Source organism: Bombina bombina, chromosome 3 (genome assembly GCF_027579735.1).
Source record: "Bombina bombina isolate aBomBom1 chromosome 3, aBomBom1.pri, whole genome shotgun sequence".
NCBI lineage: Eukaryota > Metazoa > Chordata > Amphibia > Anura > Bombinatoridae > Bombina > Bombina bombina.
The window spans coordinates 43,458,076-43,474,116 of NC_069501.1; the positions used below are offsets into that span (position 1 = coordinate 43,458,076).

General features: G+C 40.1%; 1 protein-coding gene across 4 annotated transcripts in view; it reads left to right on the forward strand.

Moving 5' to 3' along the window:
* Nucleotides 1-10,153: 10,153 nt before the first annotated feature.
* Nucleotides 10,154-16,041, forward strand: part of KPNA1 (karyopherin subunit alpha 1) — a 244,350-nt gene continuing 238,462 nt past the window's right edge. For 2 of the 4 annotated variants that reach the window (XM_053705810.1, XM_053705808.1), the window contains exon 1: nucleotides 10,154-10,326. The gene's annotated coding sequence lies outside the window, so the exon portion shown is untranslated. Of the gene's footprint in view, nucleotides 10,363-16,041 lie in introns of all 4 variants that reach the window. The other 2 variants (XM_053705809.1, XM_053705811.1) reach the window with 2 other exon arrangements.

Sequence of the window (16,041 nt, forward strand, 5' to 3'; positions counted from 1 at the left end):
AACACCTCCGCATGTTGCTCAGGGAGGTTTTAGTTGCTCTGAATGACTGTGATACAATTGCAGTGCCAGAAAAATTGTGTAGATTGGGCAAATACTATGCAGTGCCGGTATGCACTGATGTTTTTCCAATACCTAAAAGGTTTACAGAAATTATTACTAAGGAATGGGATAGACCAGGTGTGCCGTTCTCTCCCCCTCCTATATTTAAGAAAATGTTTCCAATAGATGCCACCACACGGGACTTATGGCAGACAGTTCCTAAGGTGGAGGGAGCAGTTTCTACCCTAGCTAAGCGTACTACTATCCCTGTTGAGGACAGTTGTGCTTTCTCAGATCCAATGGATAAAAAGTTAGAGGGTTACCTTAAGAAAATGTTTATTCAACAGGGTTTTATTCTACAGCCCCTTGCATGCATTGCCCCAGTCACTGCTGCTGCGGCTTTCTGGTTTGAGTCTCTGGAAGAGGCTTTACAGGTAGAGACCCCATTGGATGACATACTTGACAAGCTTAGAGCACTTAAGCTAGCCAATTCTTTTGTTTCTGATGCCATTGTTCATTTGACTAAACTAACGGCTAAGAATTCTGGTTTTGCTATTCAGGCGCGCAGGGCGCTATGGCTTAAATCATGGTCAGCTGACGTTACTTCAAAGTCTAAGCTGCTTAACATTCCCTTCAAGGGGCAAACCCTATTCGGGCCTGGTTTGAAGGAGATCATTTCTGATATCACTGGAGGAAAAGGTCATGCCCTTCCTCAGGATAGGTCCAAATCAAGGGCCAGACAGACTAATTTTCGTGCCTTTCGAAACTTCAAGGCGAGTGCGGCATCAACTTCCTCTAATGCAAAACAAGAGGGAACTTTTGCTCAGTCCACGTCAGTCTGGAAACCTAACCAGACCTGGAACAAAGGCAAGCAGTCCAAAAAGCCTGCTGCTGCCTCTAAGACAGCATGAAGGATCGGCCCCCTATCCGGTGACGGATCTAGTAGGGGGCAGACTTTCACTCTTCGCCCAGGCTTGGGCAAGAGATGTCCAGGATCTCTGGGCGTTGGAAATTATATCCCAGGGATATCTTCTGGACTTCAAAGCTTCCCCTCCAAAAGGGAGATTTCACCTTTCACAATTATCTGCAAACCAGATAAAGAGAGAGGCATTCTTACACTGTGTTAAAGACCTCCTAGTTATGGGAGTGATCCATCCAGTTCCAAAAGAGGAACAGGGAATCTGTTCAAGATGGAGACTATTCGTACCATCCTACCTATGATCCAGGAGGGTCAATATATGACTACAGTGGCCTTTAAAGGATGCTTATCTTCACATTCCGATACGCAAAGATAATCATCGGTTTCTCAGGTTTGCCTTCCTAGACAGGCATTACCAGTTTGTAGCTCTTCCCTTTGGATTAGCTACAGCCCCAAGAATCTTTACGAAGGTTCTGGGGTCACTTCTGGCGGTCCTAAGACCGCGGGGCATAGCAGTGGCCCCTTATTTAGACGACATTCTGATACAGGCGTCAAATTTCCAAATTGCCAAGTCTCATACGGACATAGTTATGGCATTTCTGAGGTCGCATGGGTGGAAGGTGAACGAAGAAAAGAGTTCTCTATCCCCTCTCACAAGAGTCTCCTTTCTGGGAACTCTAATAGATTCTGTAGAAATGAGGATTTACCTGACAGAGACCAGGTTATCAAAACTTCTAAATTCCTGCCGTGTTCTTTATTCCACTTCTCGCCCTTCGGTGGCTCAGTGTATGGAAGTAATCGGCTTAATGGTAGCGGCAATGGACATAGTGCCGTTTTGCACGCCTACATCTCAGACCGCTGCAACTCTGCATGCTCAGTCAGTGGAATGGGGATTACACAGATTTGTCCCCTCTACTAAATCTGGAGCATGAGACCAGGGATTCTCTTCTCTGGTGGCTATCTCGGGTCCATCTGTCCAAAGGTATGACCTTTCGCAGGCCAGATTGGACAATTGTGACGACAGATGCCAGCCTTCTAGGCTGGGGGGCAGTCTGGAACTCCCTGAAGGCTCAGGGATTGTGGACTCAGGAGGAGACGCTCCTTCCAATAAATATTCTGGAACTGAGAGCAATATTCAATGCTCTTCAGGCTTGGCCTCAGCTAGCGACAATGAGGTTCATCAGATTTCAGCCGGACAACATCACGACTGTGGCTTACATCAACCATCAAGGGGGAACAAGGAGTTCCCTAACGATGTTAGAAGTCTCAAAGATAATTTGCTGGGCAGAGATTCACTCTTGCCACCTATCCGCTATCCATATCCCAGGTGTAGAGAACTGGGAGGCGGATTTTCTAAGTCGTCAGACTTTTCATCCGGGGGAGTGGGAACTCCATCCGGAGGTGTTTGCACAATTGATTCATCGTTGGGGCAAACCAGAACTGGATCTCATGGCGTCTCGCCAGAACGCCAAACTTCCTTGTTACGGATCCAGGTCCAGGGATCCCAAGGCGACGCTGATAGATGCTCTAGCAGCACCTTGGTCTTTCAACCTGGCTTATGTGTTTGCACCGTTTCCTCTGCTCTCTCGTCTGATTGCCAAAATCAAGCAGGAGAGAGCATTAGTGATCTTGATAGCGCCTGCGTGGCCACGCAGGACTTGGTATGCAGATCTGGTGGACATGTCATCCTTTCCACCATGGACTCTGCCGCTGAGACAGGACCTTCTACTTCAAGGTCCTTTCAACCATCCAAATCTAATTTCTCTGAGACTGACTGCCTGGAGATTGAACGCTTGATTCTATCAAAGCGTGGCTTCTCCGAGTCAGTCATTAATACCTTGATTCAGGCACGAAAGCCTGTCACCAGGAAAATCTATCATAAGATAGGGCATAAATATCTTTATTGGTGTGAATCCAAGGGCTACTCATGGAGTAAAGTCAGGATTCCCAAGATATTATCTTTTCTCCAACATAGGTGTGTCCGGTCCACGGCGTCATCCTTACTTGTGGGATATTCTCTTCCCCAACAGGAAATGGCAAAGAGCCCAGCAAAGCTGGTCACATGATCCCTCCTAGGCTCCGCCTACCCCAGTCATTCTCTTTGCCGTTGTACAGGCAACATCTCCACGGAGATGGCTTAGAGTTTTTTAGTGTTTAACTGTAGTTTTTATTATTCAATCAAGAGTTTGTTATTTTAAAATAGTGCTGGTATGTACTATTTACTCTGAAACAGAAAAGAGATGAAGATTTCTGTTTGTAAGAGGAAAATGATTTTAGCAACCGTTACTAAAATCGATGGCTGTTCCACACAGGACTGTTGAGAGGAATTAACTTCAGTTGGGGGAACAGTGAGCAGACTTTTGCTGCTTGAGGTATGACACATTCTAACAAGACGATGTAATGCTGGAAGCTGTCATTTTCCCTATGGGATCCGGTAAGCCATTTTTATTACAGACAGTAAATAAGGGCTTCACAAGGGCTTGTTAAGACTGTAGACATTTTCTGGGCTAAATCGATTCATATATAAACATATTTAGCCTTGAGGAATCATTTAATCTGGGTATTTTGTAAAATAATATCGGCAGGCACTGTTTTGGTCACCTTATTCTCTAGGGGCCTTCCCTAATCATAGGCAGAGCCTCATTTTCGCGCCGGTATTGCGCACTTGTTTTTGAGAAGCATGACATGCAGTCGCATGTGTGAGGAGCTCTGATACATAGAAAAGACTTTCTGAAGGCGTCATTTGGTATCGTATTCCCCTTTGGGCTTGGTTGGGTCTCAGCAAAGCAGATACCAGGGACTGTAAAGGGGTTAAAGATAAAACGGCTCCGGTTCCGTTATTTTAGTTACCTTCTACAACCAATTTCATGCATTGTCCCAGTCACTACAGCCGCGTGTTTCTGGTTCGATGAGCTAGAAAAGGCGATCGATAGTGATTCTCCTCCTTATGAGGAGATTATGGACAGAATCCGTGCTCTCAAATTGGCTAATTCTTTCACCCTAGACGCCACTTTGCAATTGGCTAGGTTAGCGGCGAAAAATTCTGGGTTTGCTAACATTCCGTTGATATTAAGTTATTATCTTGGAAAGTTTTGTTTTTGGTTGCAATTTCTTCTGCTAGAAGAGTTTCAGAATTATCTGCTCTGCAGTGTTCTCCTCCTTATCTGGTGTTCCATGCAGATAAGGTAGTTTTACGTACTAAACCTGGTTTTCTTCCGAAAGTTGTTTCTAACAAAAACATTAACCAGGAGATAGTCGTGCCTTCTTTGTGTCCGAATCCAGTTTCAAAGAAGGAACGTTTGTTGCACAATTTGGATGTTGTTCGCGCTCTAAAATTCTATTTAGATGCTACAAAGGATTTTAGACAAACATCTTCCTTGTTTGTTGTTTATTCTGGTAAAAGGAGAGGTCAAAAAGCAACTTCTACCTCTCTCTCTTTTTGGATTAAAAGCATCATCAGATTGGCTTATGAGACTGCCGGACGGCAGCCTCCTGAAAGAATCACAGCTCATTCCACTAGGGCTGTGGCTTCCACATGGGCCTTCAAGAACGAGGCTTCTGTTGATCAGATATGTAGGGCAGCGACTTGGTCTTCACTGCACACTTTTACCAAATTTTACAAGTTTGATACTTTTGCTTCTTCTGAGGCTATATTTGGGAGAAAGGTTTTGCAAGCCGTGGTGCCTTCCATTTAGGTGACCTGATTTGCTCCCTCCCTTCATCCGTGTCCTAAAGCTTTGGTATTGGTTCCCACAAGTAAGGATGACGCCGTGGACCGGACACACCTATGTTGGAGAAAACAGAATTTATGTTTACCTGATAAATTACTTTCTCCAACGGTGTGTCCGGTCCACGGCCCGCCCTGGTTTTTTAATCAGGTCTGATAATTTATTTTCTTTAACTACAGTCACCACGGTATCATATGGTTTCTCCTATGCAAATATTCCTCCTTTACGTCGGTCGAATGACTGGGGTAGGCGGAGCCTAGGAGGGATCATGTGACCAGCTTTGCTGGGCTCTTTGCCATTTCCTGTTGGGGAAGAGAATATCCCACAAGTAAGGATGACGCCGTGGACCGGACACACCGTTGGAGAAAGTAATTTATCAGGTAAACATAAATTCTGTTTTCTCCAAGAAGGATTGGAAAAAGGATTGTCAGCTAGTTCCTTAAAGGGACAGATTTCTGCTCTGTCTATTCTTTTACACAAGCGTCTGGCAGAAGTTCTAGACGTTCAGGCATTTTGTCAGGCTTTAGTTAGAATCAAGCCTGTGTTTAAACCTGTTGCTCCGCCATGGAGTTTAAATTTGGTTCTTAAAGTTCTTCAAGGGGTTCCGTTTGAACCTCTTCATTCCATAGATATCAAACTTTAATCTTGGAAAGTTCTTTTTTTGGTCGCCAGTTCCTCGGCTCGCAGAGTTTCCGAGTTATCTGCCTTACTATGTGATTCTCCTTATCTGATCTTCCATGCAGATAAGGTAGTTCTGCGTACCAAACCTGTTTTTTTACCTAAGGTGGTATCTAATAAGAATATCAATCAGGAGATTGTTGTTCCATCATTGTGTCCTAATCCTTCTTCAAAGAAGGAAAGTCTATTACACAATCTTGACGTGGTTCGTGCTTTAAAGTATTATTTACAAGCTACTAAAGATTTTTGTCAAACATCTGCTTTGTTTGTTGTCTACTCTGGACAGAGGAGAGGCCAAAAGGCTTCGGCAACTTCTCTTTCTTTTTGGCTAAGGAGTATAATACGCTTAGCTTATGAGACTGCTGGCCAGCAGCCTCCTGTAAGGATTACAGCTCATTCTACTAGAGCTGTGGCTTCCACTTGGGCCTTTAAAAATGAGGCTTCTGTTGATTTGCAAGGCGGCGAGTTGGTCTTCGCTTCATACCTTTTCAAAATTCTATAAATTTGATACTTTTGCTTCTTCGGAGGCTATTTTTGGGAGAAAGGTTTTACAGGCAGTGGTACCTGCCTTGTCCCTCCCTTCATCCGTGTACTTTAGCTTTGGTATTGGTATCCCACAAGTAATGCAAGTAATGGATGATCCGTGGACTGGATACACCTTACAAGAGAAAACATAATTTATGCTTACTTGATAAATTTATTTCTCTTGTGGTGTATCCAGTCCACGCCCCGCCCTGTCATTTTAAGGCAGGTATTTTTTTTAACTTTACAGTCACCACTGCACCCTATGGTTTCTCCTTTCTCTGCTTGTCTTCGTTCGAATGACTAGATATGGCAGTTAGGGGAGGAGCTATATAGCAGCTCTGCTGTGGGTGATCCTCTTGCAACTTCCTGTTGGGAAGGAGAATATCCCACAAGTAATGGATGATCCGTGGACTGGATACACCACAAGAGAAATAAATTTATCAGGTAAGGATAAATTATGTTTTTCTAACTTTGACCCCCAAAATCTGTTACACATCTACAACCACCAAAAAACACCCATGCTAAATAGTTTCTTAATTTTGTCCTGAGTTTAGAAATACCCAATGTTTACATGTTCTTTGCTTTTTTTGTAAGTTATAGGGCAATACATACAAGTAGCACTTTGCTAATTCCAAGCCACTTTTTTTCAAAATTGGCACTAGTTACATTGGGACACTGATATCTTCCAGGAATCCCTGAATATCCCTTGACATATATATATATTTTTTTTGGAAGACATCCCAAAGTATTGATCTAGTCCGATCTTGGTATATTTCATGCCACCATTTCACCGCCAAATGTGAAAAATTTAAAGTTTTTTTTAAATTTGATCGCAATTTTAGGTTTCTCACTGAAATTATTTACAAACAGCTTGTGCAATTATGGCACAAATGATTGTAAATGCTTCTCTGGGATTCCCTTTGTTCAGAAATAGCAGACATATATGGCTTTGGCGTTGCTTTTTGGTAATTAGAAGGCTGCTAAATGCTGCTGCGCATCACACGTGTATTATGCCCAGCAGTGAAGGGGTTAATTAGGGAGCTTGTAGGGTTAATTTTAGCTGTAGTGTAGTAGACAACCCAAAGTATTAATCAAATAAAAACAACTGTTCCCTTTTTCACAAACTTTAGGTTTCTCACTGAAATTATTTACAAACAGCTTGTGCAATTATGGCACAAATGATTGTAAATGCTTCTCTGGGATCCCCTTTGTTCAGAAATAGCAGACATATATGGCTTTGGCGTTGCTTTTTGGTAATTAGAAGGCCGCTAAATGCTGCTGCGCATCACATATGTATTATGCCCAGCAGTGAAGGGGTTAATTAGGGAGCTTGCAGGGTTAATTTTAACTTTAGAGTAGAGATCAGCCTTCCACCTGACACATCACACCCCCTGATCCCTCCCAAACAGTTCTCTTCTCTCCCCCACCCCACAATTGTCCCTGCCATCTTAAGTACTGGCAGAAAGTCTGCCAGTACTAAAAATAAAAGGTGTGTATATATATATATATATATATATATATATATATATATATATATATATATATATATATATATATATAAAGCATATTTACATATGCTGCTGTATAGGATTCCCCCTTAGCCCCCATCCTCCCTGACCCCCCCCATCCTCCCTGACCCCCCCCTCCCCCTCCAAACAGCTCTCTAACCCTCCCCCTCTGCCTTATTGGGAGCCATCTTGGGTACTGGCAGCTGTCTGCCAGTACCCAGTTTAGAATAAAATACATTTTTTTTTTTTTTTTATTATTATTTTTTTTCCTGTAGTGTAGCTTCCCCCACCCCATAGACCAACCCCCCCCCCCCTTTCAGATCCCTTAGATAATTTTTTATTGCTTTCCTCCCCCCTTTCTCCCACTTATGGGGAAAAAAAATTCTGTAGTGTAGCTGTTCCCACCCGCCCCCTCACTCTTCTGGAATCCATCGATGGCCTCCCACCCACCAATGATTGCGGCCTTCGATGCCCTGTGCAGAGAGGGCCACGAAGGGGTAAAAAAGGTTATTGCAGGATGCCTTGATATCGAGGCATCGCTGCAATAACCGGAAAGCAGCTGGAAGCGATCAGGTTCGCTTCCAGCCCTTTCCAAGACAGACGACGGACTTTCAGTCATGAGGTATAAAATACTTTATGCTGAAAGTTCCTTTATTTGTCTAAAGTGTTCACCGCACTGAGCGCCTCAGGCAGGTCACAGCAGAACACTATTTTGCTGTGAGGTGACGTTTCCACTTCTTAGCCAATAGCCGTGCATAGCTAGCACGCTATTGGCTGGCATCACCTCACAGCAAAATAGCGTTCTGCAGTGGGCTGCCTGAGGTGCTCAGCGCAGTGACCACTTAATGCTGAAAGTTCCTTTTTGTCTACAGTATTTTATACTTCATCACTGAAAGTCCCCTTTATTTGTTCCACTGGTAAATCCTAGCGTTTCACAAACTCTGGGATTTACTATCACTTTAAAGGGATAGGAAAGTTAAAAAAAAATAAACAAAAATGTATGATTCAGATAGAGCATGTCATTTTAAGACACTTTTAAATTAACTTCTATTTTCAAATGTGCTTTGTTATCTTGGTATCTCTAGTTGAAAAGTTTTACGCACATATCCTACAATAGTGGGAGCTAGCTGCTGATTGGTGCCTGCACACATTTGTCTCTTGCAATTGGCTGATTTAGATGTGTTCTAGCTAGCTGCCAGTAGTGCAATGTTATTACTACAGCAAAGGATAACAAGAGATTGAAGCAAATTTGATAATAGAAGTAAATTGGAAAGTTGTTTAAAATTGTATTTTCTATCCAAATCATGAAAGAGAAAATTTTGGGATTTCCTGTCCCATTAATAATGTCCATAAAAAAAGTGGGCAGTGCCATATTGTAACTTAGGTTACCTTTACTGCTCAGGCCATTTAGGAAAAGTTATAAATGGCTTATTAGAGTGTGCGACCAATGACTGTGTGGAATACAGCGGTGTCTGTACTTCCATGTTTAAAGGGACAGTCTACTCCAGAATTGTTATTGTTTAAAAAGATAGATAATCCCTGTATTACCCATTCCCCAATTTTGCACAACCAATATGGTTATATTAATATACTTTTTACCTCTGTGATTACCTTGTTTCTAAGCCTCTGCAGACTGCCCCTTATCTCATTTCATTTGACAGACTTGCATTTTAGCCAATCAGTGCTGACTCAACTCCAGGTGAGAACAATTTTATCTATGACACACATGAAGTAGCAGTGTCAAAATAAACTGAGACGAGGCAGTTCAACAGGTTAGAAATCATGAAAGTTTAATTTTGACTAGACTGTCCCTTTAACATGATTTGGAAGCCCTCAGTATTCAGAACTAAATTGCAGTAAATAATTAAAGTTTATTGCAAAGTTGATTAACTACATGAAATTTAAACACTTATATTAATATCTTGAGGTGTTTAATGTCTGTAAAGAAATATGAATGACTGTACAATTACAAATGCATTGCAGGTTACATTCATGCTGTCAGACATTGATAATTGTGGTAATTAATTTCAGGGCGGCTTGTGTTTTTATTTGTAACTTTTACATAAAGATCACGCCCACATAACGCCCACACACCACACCCTAAACCACGCTCCTCCTCAGTAAGTGTCACTGTCCAGTACATGGCAGGGCAAGAGGTGGCACCCACTGGCACCGTGATGTGCCTGGTCCTGCCCACAGCACATCTGTGCCCCTCCTGTTATAGTTCCACACGCAACACATAGGCTAAGGTGGGAGAGCCACCGCCTAAAGTTCCCTCACCTCCCCGTCTTGGAAAGTCTCTGGGACATGTTGGGACTTGAGGGAGCTGTGTTTTCGCCTCTGAACCGTGTGTGGAATCAATAAGTCATTTTATAATAGACCAGACTCAGTGGTGTAAAACCAAAGCATTATTTAATATTAAAGTGGCCTTTTAGGGGTAAAATGGTTTTGTTATTGTGCAACGTTACAATATGGTATAGTGTTATAGTATCTCACTATAGCATGTTTTAATACGTTTTATTTTTTTAAACGACGTTCTACATCGCGCAGTCATAATCCCAGATAATATATAATATTGTATGTACAAAGTCTAACCTATTACGGGACAAGGGAGTACCAATATGGTCGCCTATCTAAACATCCCATCGACAATGACACTGACAGTAAAGAGTAGCAAGATGGCAGCCAGAGTACGGAAGCCGCAGTGCGAACTCTTGCTTCTAGCCCTTACCAGAAACCTCCACAAGGCCTTCACATTCCGCATGCGCAGTCACTTCACTCGCACACGCAGGACAAATACCGGCTGCGGTAGCTCAGGCCTGACACCGAGGACAGCTCCGAAGAAAGTGCTGGGATTACAACGGAGGCAGCGCGACACTGCGACCTCTGTGACATTCAGTAGTGTGGGACGTGTGAGGTCCGGAGACAGGTACTGCGTCAGCTCCGAGGCCCGGGGATCTGCTGTGTGAGTGTGACAGCTCTGCGTGTGTGTCCGGCAGATTGTACCAGTGTGTCCCTGCTGCCGCCTCAGCACTGGCATTTAGTGCTTAGTAATAACGATACCCTTACGTATATATTTATGTCTATGTGTATGTATTTGTTTCAGTTATAGGGTTATTAAATGTCAGTTCAGGGTGAGCTCAGCTGGTGCCCAATGTATGTACTTGTCATCAGTGTGCTACACACACAAACCCTACTGACACTACATACATAGGGTACCAGCTGAGCTCACCCTGAACTGACATTTAATAACACAATAACTGAGATTCATAAAGATTCATAGATATAGATATATATATATTACACACACACACAAATAAACCCTACAGGTACCAGCTGAGCTCATCCTGAACTGATATTTAATAACACAATAACTGATATTCATAAAGATTCATAGATATAGATATATATATATTACACACACACACAAATAAACCCTACAGGTACCAGCTGAGCTCATCCTGAACTGATATTTAATAACACAATAACTGATATTCCCTTATATACACACAGATTATGCACACATAAACCCTACTGACACTACATACATAGGGCACCAGCTGAGCTCATCCTGAACTGACATTTAATAATACAATAACTGTTATTCATAAATATTCATATATATATTATTATATATATATATATATATACACACACACACACCCACCCTACAGGTACTCCGTACATACATATTAATAAACATTTCCTTATACACACGCACATAAACCCTACTGACACTACAAACATAGGGTACCAGCTGAGTTCACCCTGAACTGACATTTAATAACACAATAACTGATACAAATATATACAGACATAAACATTATCCATAAATTAGTAAATACAGAGGAGTATTATTGCTAAATTATATTTTGGGCTATAATTCTGATGAGTTCAGGATGAGCTCAGTTGGTATTTATATTTATGTATTATCTCACACTCTGGTCTTTTTGTTTAAATACAAATTTTTCTTTAATCATGAAGAGCAAATACTGCAGGCTGAGAAATGTCTATGTGACTCATTTACAATATGAAATTGAATGGATTGTCATAGTGAAATAAACAGACCTATATCTTATATTACAATTGTTCTTTATAAATATTTGTAACACTTTTATGAGCTAAATTATATGCATTTTTTAGTATATTCCTGTTTTGCAGCCTTTAATTCAATAGTTTGAGATGTGTCAGAATTATACTTTATGTATTTGTAAAATAAATTGTTTCAGTTACTGGTGTATTATTAAGTGTTGACTATGTGGAATATTATGTCCTTTAAATAAATGATGACAGGCCTGCTCATGAATTTAATTTCAGTGAAACACCTCATTAGCAGCCTAATGTTTATACTGGTTGAAAATTGGAGTTTATTCATTTTATATTATGAGTCAGTTGAGTTATTCTCTCATTTGTATCTGTCTATAAATGTGTTTTCAAACTTCCCCCACGCCGCAGGCAGCTGGGTCATATTACATGTGTCAGCCGTGTATCATGACTCTGTTTATGTCCGATCAGCTGCTAGGAGCCAGTGCTTGACAGATCTATGTATTGAGGTGTCAAACACAAATTTTCAAGAGCCAAAAGTAAAATTTTAGGAGCCAAGGCCTCCTTGATCCCTGGATTTGTCAAGCCCTACAGATGACAGTTTCTTCAATCAGCTCATTGCTCTATTGTATTTTACTTTTAAAATGGCATAAATTCAATCTTACTAATGAAATACACTCGGTAACTATGATTTGGGTTTTCACTTGTTTTTTTTTATTTTATTCTTTGAGTGCTAACGACGGCTTTGAGCCGTCGCAAATTTTCCCAGTCAGGTGCTGACGGCAGCTCAGAGCCGTCGCTAGCACTCACCCACCTTGAGGGCAATCTGGGGGCTCCCATCGACTCCCACCCCAGCGATCGGGCCTGTATAGGGACAGGCATCGCCAGGGCTTCACGTTTTACGCAATGCCGTGATGATGTCAAAGCACAATTTTATTGAAAAATTACAATGAACAGTATAGGGAAATGAGGACATGCTGCTTAGAAGCCTGTATCTCAGGGATCTAAGCAGCTACAGGCCCCCAAGACCATTGGAAAGGTAATCACCTAACCTTTCCAACGGTATAAGTCTTGGGGATCTAAAAAAAAAGTTAGAAAAATATATATTTAGAAAAAGAAAAAAAAAACCTCATCCAGCTTGGCACCCAGGTGGGGAAATTGCTTAGCACTCAAAGGGTTAAATGGCATGTTACTCAACCCAGTTGTGGGATGAATACTTGAATTTAATAAAGGGACATGAATGTAAAAAAAAAACTTCATGGATCAGATAGAGCATTTACTTTTTAAGTGTTTTCAGTTTACTTCTTTTATCAAATGTACTTTGTTGAAAAGCATACCTAGGTAGGCTCAGGCGCAACTATGCGGTTCTGGGACCTAGCTGATGATTGGTGGCTACATACATATGCCTCTTGTCGTTGACTCACCAGATTTGTTCAGCTACCTCTTGGTAGTGCATGCTGCTCTGGAGCTAAATTTAACTATGTGTTTAACCTCTTCACACAGGTCATTTTATTATTGCACTGTTGCTAGTATAGAACACATTTTCTTATTGCACTTGTGCAACCAGGAATATTTTTATTTTATATACATTATTTATATTAAAGTCCATATACTCTCTGTATACAACTGTAAATACTGGATGCACAATATATATTCATAGAAACTAACAGAGAAGTATATAAAATTATATATAAAATATTAATTTATTTTTATTGGTATTTGCTTGACAGTTGAATACAAAAGGCCAGGCATTATATAAGCAATGCAGTTAAATTACATAGAAGTATTAGAATTAAAGGTACAAAGATTTGCCTGAGAATAATTTGTGTATGTATTTTAAAAAATTAGTTGTTTAAATATTGAAAAAATAAGGGTAAAGTTAAAGTGAAGGTAATCTTTGATTAAAGGGACACTGAACCCAATCTTTTGTGACTCAGAGCATGAGATTTTAAGCAACTTTCTAATTTACTCCTATTATCAATTTTTCTTTTTTTTCTTGCTATCTTTATTTGAAAAAGAAGGCATCTAAGCTTTTCTTTTGGTTCAGAACTATGGATAGCACTTTTTTATTGGTGGATTAATGTATCCACCAATCAGCAAGGACAACCCAGGTTGTTCACCAAAAATGGGCCGGCATCTAAACTTACATTCTTGCATTTCAAATAAAGATACCAAGAGAATGAAGAAAATTTGATAATAGGAGTAAATTAGAAAGTTGCTTAAAATGTCATGCTCTATCTGAATCATGAAAGAAAAAAATTAAGTTCAGTGTCCCTTTAATGAAAGCCCGGTTTTTAAAAATATTATTAAAAACAGGGGCACTTTCATTCATCAAAGTTTACAAAGTTTAAAAACTTACCTCTCTCCTCTTCACAGCCGGAGCAGCTTCCCCTGCCCGGAGATCCTCTCTTCATACGTCAGCAATGACTAAAATCGGCTTTTTAAAGTGAATGTAAATTTTGATGCTAAAGTGCCCGGTTTTTAAAAATTTGATTAAAAATAGGGGCACTTTAATTCATCAAAATTTACATTTCACTCGTGTTGTGAAAAAAAACTTACCTTTTAATCTTGACAGCTGCTCCAGCTTCCTCTGCCTGTCGCAAAGCCTCTTCCAGGGTCTAAAATGAGGAATCCAGCTTCCTCCAATTACGGCGTTGAATCAGACACTGATTCCTCCGGGGGGTAAGCCGTAATTGGAGGATGACGGATCCATCATTTCTGCCGTCAGAAATGGCTTGCGACGACCGGGGGGGGGGGGGGGGGGGGTTGCTGGAGTGGCTGTCAAGATTAAAAGGTAAGTTTTTTTTTTCACAACACGAGTGAAATGTAAAGTTTGATGAATTAAAGTGCCTGGGGCACTTTATCATCAAAATTTACATTCACTTTAAGGTGATATTTCAATATAGGGTTGTTTGCAAATATCTTCATTACAATGAAATGAGAAATAAAAAATACAATTTAAATACTTGTCAATATTGGCTTGCTGCACACCTTTTTTGTACTGCTTTTTGTTTTTTTAAATCAATTAAAGAGACACTAAACCCAAACATTTTCTTTCATGATTCAGATAGAGAATATAATTTTAAACAACATTCCAATTTATTTCTATTATTTAATTTGCTTCATTCTTTAGCTATCCTTTGTTGAATAAATAGCAATGCATATGGGTGAGCAAATCACACAATGCATCTATGGGCAGCAACCAATCAGCAGCTACTGAGCCTATCTAGATATGCTTTTCAGCAAAGTATAATTAGAGAATGAAGCAAATTAGATAATAGAAGTAAATTACAAAGTTGTTTAAAATTGCATGCTCTTTCTAAATCATGAAAGAAAAAATTTGGGTTTCATGTCCCTTTAAGATAACGGCTTGTGAGGAAGAAAACAGGGAGATCTTTAGTGATATGTTTATAAGGAACTTTGCACCCGGTAAACTACAAGCCGCTGAATGACGAGGTGGAAGACCACTTTCCTAAATGGCAAGCCGATGATATTGATGTTCACAGAAATGTTTGCCAGTCTGGTGGCATTATGAAGATGCTTTGCAATTTTATAACATTTGCTGTTAATTGCAAATATTATTAAGCTATCCAAAGAAACAAATTGCATAGTTTAGCTTAAATTAATTTAATGATCATTTGTTCAAAAGATATTAAACATTTAGTAAAGGGACATTCCGGTCAAAATTTAAATGCACATAGATGAATTACATCTTTGTATAGAAATATATTTACAATATACATGTACAGTATTGGCAAAAATGCATCTAATAATAGTTATCACTGTTTTAGTGTTAAAGTGATGGTAAATTCACCTCAATAACTTTTAAAATATTGAAACCTCTAGTAATGTTAAAGGAACACTGAACCCAAATTTTTTCTTTCATGATTCAGATAGAGCATGACATTTTAAGCCACTTTCTAATTTATTCCTATTATCAATTTTTCTTCGTTCTCTTGCTATCTTTATTTTAAAAAGAAGACATCTACGCTTTTTTTTTATTCAGAACTCTGGACAGCACTTTTTATTGGTGGATGAGTTTATCAACCAATCAGCAAGAACAACCCAGGTTGATCACCAAAAATGGGCCGGCATCTAAACTTACTTTCTTGCATTTCAAATAAAGATACCAAGAGAATGAAGAACATTTGATTATAGGAGTAAATTAGAAAGTTGCTTAAAATGTCATGCTCTATCTGAATCACAAAAGAAAAAAATTGGGTACAGTGTCCCTTTAAGCATATCGATGTGCTTATTTTATTTCAAATCTAATTCAACTTCCATAAAACACAGTTTTATAAAAAAAAAACTGCTATTCTGTTTTCAGCTGTGCAAATAGTGTAGTGAGCTGCGCATGCGCAGTTGCACTTCAAGGCTGAGTCTGATTGTAAATATAAGCACGGGAGCGTGCTCTCAGTAAATTACATAGGGCGCATGGCGAGGCTCCGATTGGCTGTAAGAGCTGTCAGTCAAATCACAGAATAAGACAAAACAATCTGTGACAAAGGCTAAATTCAAGCAGTCAACGGAGCCTCACAAAAAAACAGTGTTTTATGGAAGTTGAATTTTATTTGAAATAAAATAAGCACATCGATTTGCT